The 6,000-nt window shown below is 36.8% G+C and overlaps 1 long non-coding RNA gene across 5 annotated transcripts in view; it reads left to right on the forward strand.

Moving 5' to 3' along the window:
* Positions 1-883, forward strand: part of LOC145784504 (uncharacterized) — a 31,697-nt gene extending 30,814 nt beyond the window's left edge. For all 5 annotated transcript variants that reach the window (XR_014291013.1, XR_014291014.1, XR_014291009.1 and 2 more), the window contains one exon: positions 120-883. This is a non-coding gene — a long non-coding RNA (uncharacterized LOC145784504). The remainder of the gene's footprint in view (positions 1-119) is intronic.
* The last annotated feature ends 5,117 nt before the right edge of the window (positions 884-6,000 follow it).

Raw genomic sequence — 6,000 nt, forward strand, 5'->3', positions numbered from 1 at the left:
ATAAACTTGTACAACACTGAAACATATTAATACTTCATTCTCATTTATTTTGCACTCATTATTCCACAAATAAAAGAAATGTCGCATAGTTTTAAAGCCGAATGTACTTATGTTTTTAGTGTAAGAAATCATGAACGGTGCGTTGAAATAGTATTCTGCAGAAGGAGAAGAGAACCGAGGCTTGCAAGGTTTGGTTCGTCTACATCTGTTAAACATTGCAGTTGATGAATCTAACTTCAATTTTAGTGGGTGCCGCAACTGTTTGGGTCACGCCGTAGGGACCAGTGATAATTTTCCATTGTCTTTTAACTTCCTTCAAAATGTAATTCTCCCATTTTATTTGTGTTTCTTAAAAAAACTCAGTTGTTGTAAACAAATAATGGACAAATCGTTTTCTGCACAACAACACAATCGCAGCTTTCAACAGTGATCCTGTTCTATAGCGATTGATAGTTCAATTTTCTCTGTTGTAGCAAAACGTTGCATTATAAGGTAAATTCGTGTGATTTCATCAACAATAACTTAAAGAAATAGCTTCAGTTTCAAGTTGCTGTGAAATAACAAGTTAACAACCGTTTAATATCCGCAATTCACCTCCATGACGAGATTTTAACGTGATTTCACCGTCGCTGTTCTACAATCGCAAACATATTGTTGTAATTTTCCAATTGTAAATTACGTAATACAGTAGCTTGCTTTTTTATTTTGAAAGTGCTTTATATACCTCCGCATAAACAAGTTTTACATATAGTATAGTATAATAATTACGGTAATTCTTACTTTTCAAATTTAAAACTCTATTCATTCTGAAAAACGCTAGTTCAAAAAATTGGTGTTATAAATCCTGCAATTCGAACTCACGAATAAAAACAATTCTTTGAGACTCATTGTGTTACCTCTGTGCCATCGAAGCTTTGTTCGCCGGCAGCGTATCTGCTGTCTTCAGGGGCTAATAAACATTTACAAATCTAATAAAAACGTAAACCCCTGCATTGGTGCCCGAGTGTTTCCTTGAAAGAAAGAAGCGGTTAGAAGAAAAGAACAAGTTAATTCAACCAAAAAGGAGTACCGTACTACAGTATCATCAACTTCAAGCCGAAGACCAAACATTAAAAACATTCCATCGAAGAATCAACTAACGGCGAGTTCTAACTTGTCCTCTTCGTGATCACACGGGGAAATCTGTCCATTGTTTGATTGCTAAGAGCTGTATCTAACGATGTTACAACAATGGTAAACAAGTTTTGATTGACTGAAGTTATCACAGCTTGTTGAACCAGTTGATATGACACAGTTTTGTTGCTGTCATTTCTCAAAAACTCGGACCTGTTGAGAGGAAGACGAGTATTACTTGTGACAGCCACGTAACATCCAGACCCTGTTTCTTGCAGAAGATAAGCCTCAAATAGCTACCGCCATCGCAGAACATGCCAGCAGTGTGATGTCAGGCGATTATGAAGTAGTGAAAGAATCTGCCGTGAAAACCGATCGTTCTTGATGTAGGGTTCTTGTTGCGCGAACGAGCGTATTTTCAGGTCTAAATTGTGATAAAAGTTTAAGATAAAACTGGCTTATTTAAGAGTTTCGCAAATGTGTAATATTTTGAAGGGGACGACCAACAAACAAATGTGAATAACACGTTTTAGCTATTGTGCTGTCACAGCATCTTGAGCAGGACAGGGTAATGTTACTCACTTGGTAAAACAATGTTAGTAATAGTAAATATTCATATCAGTAGCCCAACAGGCGGCAGGCCTGACTGGTCAGTCATAAACAACAGCTGCAAAGCTTAAAACTAAGCAAGTGGTTAGTCATGTGAACAACGCTTAAAAGGCCAAATTAAAAACTGCCAAATTTTGAAAAAAAGCCAAACGTTTTTTTCATGCCAAACAACATAAAAATGGCAATCCTGAATGTGCTGCTTGTAACACAGTACAAGTGTTAGCTATCGTTTGTATAGGCAACTCAAGAATACACGCGGCTCGTTGACGTCACGAACGAGTGTTTGTTTTATTGTAACCTTGCGCAAAATATTTCACAGCACGCAGAGTTGCCAAATATAATTTACACAATTCTGTGAACAGAAAACAAACTACATTTTGGGCAGAAAAAACGCTAAGATTTTGAGAAACTTCTCGTGAAAACTTTTGCGGGAGTGCTGCAGCACACACTATAGTCCAGTCAAATTAACCAAATACCCGAAAAAAAAAATAGTAGAAAGCTAAAATTTTGCCACAAGCATTAGTGCATGGTCTGAAACAAAATATCAAAAATCCACCTTGTGCAAACAAAATTATGGGATTTTTGAAAAAACAATCTTTATAAAAAAAATTATCAAAAATGATAATTATAAAAAAGATATATCAAAAAATAGGCAAGTGATATATGAAATTGAAACTAATGAGGCAAATACAATTAGGATAAATTTAGGTCAAAATGAAGTTATTTCAACGAGGTATGGTCCTTTCAACACAAAAAGCCTATACATTAAACTAATAGGACAGCAAATATTTTCGTCTTACACATTAAAGATATCAAATACTGTATATTTCTGTGTATTTCAACAGGAGTAGTAGTGTTTTCGCGTTCTTCTGATTCAAGTGAAAGAGGCTCAATATTTTTACACATTCCTGTGCAAAAGATACAAGCTGAAATACACTTCAGTCCATTGCTCTTGCAGGAACGTGCTGCATTGCACCCTTTCTTGCATTTACACCTAATAATGTTCAACAAATCTGGAGGTGCGGGTTCCATGTCCGTCATGATAGGAAAGTATTTTCCACATACAATCTTTCATCCCCAGTTCTCAGGATTGATGACCGTAGCAGGAATGAAGTTTCGTTGAAGCTGCGTATCCATCAAAGACAACAGTAGAACCACCTCCATAATTACTTTTCATATATCCCACATACTGACTTACAACTTCCTTGTATGAAGAAGCTGCTTTCCAATAGACACGATGTAATAATGCGCTTCCATCTATAACAAATTTGGCATCTGTTAACTCGGAAAGCTCTACTGGTGGCACACCCTTTTTTAGAACGGAGGCAAGTGATGATTTCTTTCCTTTTCTCATCATGTCATCCTTGAACGGAGAAGTTGGTATAGGAGCTAACTCATAAGCAAAAAGGGACTTAATATTGTCACTCCTTTCAACTTGAATCAACAATCTGGAAACAGCAGCATCGGATCTATGTGTATGGTGTTATCTGCAATTTTTATTCCTTTTCGAAGATTCTCCAGAGTCCTTACTTGGTCAGCTCGCTTAAAGGACATTTTCGTGTAAGACTTGTCCATTTTCTTCTGCATCATGATTCCAACGTCTTCCACAATGTCGCAATTAATGCCGTCTTTCTCATCTGGTGCTTGTGCAGATGACAAGGATCGTAGAGCCGGGTCAGTGTCATCGAATGGGTTGTGATTCTGTAACCACGTGATCATTTTGCTAATGTCTTCAGAATCACATTTAATTCTGCTGACTCCCATTTCAGCGTGTTGTTCACTGATGGCCACGTGCAGTTCAGTAAAATCACTCATGGAATGATGGATTCCAGCACACCGGTGCATACTATAGATCAACGGTGTTCAACCTGCGGCCGTCAATGAATAATTATGCCGCCGTTAACACGTAATTTAATAAGCATGTGTTGGCGGCCGTGCCCTGTTTATGAAATAAAAAAATATTTCATTAAAAAAATAAAATGTATTTTAAACATTATATATAGGCTACAGGCAGAGATGGGCAAGATCACATAGTTTGGTGATCTTGAAGATCAAGATCACCAAGAATAGGTGATCTTGAAGATCAAGATCACCAAACTATGTGATCTTGAAGATCGTGATCTTGAAGATCAAGATCACTTTTTGTGTACTTGAATAAAAATGCAGTTTTTGATCAATGATGTTGCAAAAAATAATTACTAGGCTACAGTATAAGCAACCTGGGTAAAGGTATATTGTTGGTATTGCAAACTTTTACTTTTAACTACCGTACTCGATCACTGGCCTAAGAATTGTAGTAAGTTAGTGACTGTTGCTATTAGGCCTATCAATTGCTGACGTAGTTTGCGTAGAACCGCAACGTCACACCCAAGGCAGAGGTTAATTACAGTAGTAGGCTACTGAAAAAGTCGCAAAATTTGCAATTAGTTTTATACTTTTTATTTATAATAAATAAATAAAAATAAACTTTGAACTGCATCATTTTTTACCACATTTTTGTCTGGTTCATGGAGTTTTTATACGTGTTACTAACATAGGCGTAGCCAGGGGGGGGCGAAAGGGGCCATGGCCCCCCCCAAATTTTCCAACTTTGGATTCCGAAATTGAGCTCTTTGTTGAAAATGTAATAAAATTTGTCGAAATTTATAACGTTTTCCAAGACATCTGGTTATTAACACCCCCCAGGACTTGTTTTAGACACACAGATAGACATCAATAAATTTTGCAAATCGTAAATCTCGCAAAATTTACGTTTCTTAGAACTAATTTGTGGAAGCAATTTTAGAATCGTTTACTCTGTTGGGTTTTTATGTACTGTAGTTATTGAGTTTTTGTGTAGCTGAGTTTTTGGTGTTTACTAATTTTAGCCGCAGTTTTTGCCGTTCGTGTGTAAGAGCTACCTTTAATAAGTTAATAGCTGTTTATCTGCTTATAAGCTTCATACAAATATTACCTTAAGTGTTTCCAGAAAGCGCTACAATCCATTATTTAAGTGTAAATTTTCCGGGGGAACATGCCCCGGACCCCCCTAGAAAACGCGTGACTTCGGCACGCTCTAACCCCCCACCACTTTCATTGTTTCCCTTGCTCAACCCACCAGGATACGCCACTGCACATCAACTGGCGATGGCTTAAATCAAACACTTTGTTAATCTCTTCAATTCATCAAATATTTGGCCCCCCCAAATTTTTTTTCTGGCTACGCCACTGGTTACTAAGAAGTTTTAACTTTCACTGTATTATGTCAATGTTGATTGCACCATTTACCCATCTGGCAACCTTGATACTGTGGTCTGCTACTCTGCTATCAAAAAAGTTCAGAGGTTTGCGGTCAGACAAACTGCTCCATACTCAGACCTTAAACAAGTCTTGGTCTGGTTGATTTGCTGCAATAAACCACTTTACATGAGCAAAGTCGACTAGAGTCCAGATTTTTAACACCGCCATTCTAGACTTTTGAAACATCTGAAATTGAGTCAAAGAAAGCAAACATTTCTTTAAAATTCACACATGGAAATTGTGAACAAAGTTAAATCATTTTTTATTATACGTCAACATAAAGTACACGGAAGTAGACTTCTTTATTATGACCAACACAGAAAACTTTTGCAGTTTTGAAATGGCAACACTGACCAGTTTAAATGGAGACTTTAAATCGTCTTTTATTGGACTCATATCATATTAAAAGTGGCTTAATGTTAGTAGTTGCCACTAACTGCTTACCAGTTCTAATATAAAAAAATGCCTCTATCTAGTAAGTAAACTTCAATTTTAAAGTGATCTTGATCTTATTGTTTTAAGATCAAGATCACACAAAAAAAAGTGATCTTAAATCAAAATCACCAAAAAAAAGTGATCTTCAAGATCAAGATCACGCCCTGTTCCAGCCAATTGTTCACCAAATCAAACGTCGTATAAAAACCGTTATGGTCTACTTAACCTAGCTGGCATCTTACGTCATGGAAATTGCTAGAAAATGTCCAAATGTTGCACCATCGTTCGTAACACCTGATGAAAAATTGCATCATCGACTTTCAACACCTGTTTGAATTGCGTGACAATGTCTTTCATTATTGCGTCACAGTTACTGTCTACGTGCTTTGAGATATCGCAAATTATTCTAGTCATTCGTAAAATTGTATGTTGGAAGTCAGTCGCATATTTAACTGTTTGCTTGGTGCTTGCTAGCTGGACAAATTTTCCGTCTTTTATCTAAGTAATCTGTTTTGTAGTGACAAGTTTTAGAGGTGTACGGCGTTGCATCCCATTTTCGACAGC

This window comes from Aplidium turbinatum, chromosome 15 (genome assembly GCF_918807975.1).
Source record: "Aplidium turbinatum chromosome 15, kaAplTurb1.1, whole genome shotgun sequence".
Lineage (NCBI taxonomy): Eukaryota > Metazoa > Chordata > Ascidiacea > Aplousobranchia > Polyclinidae > Aplidium > Aplidium turbinatum.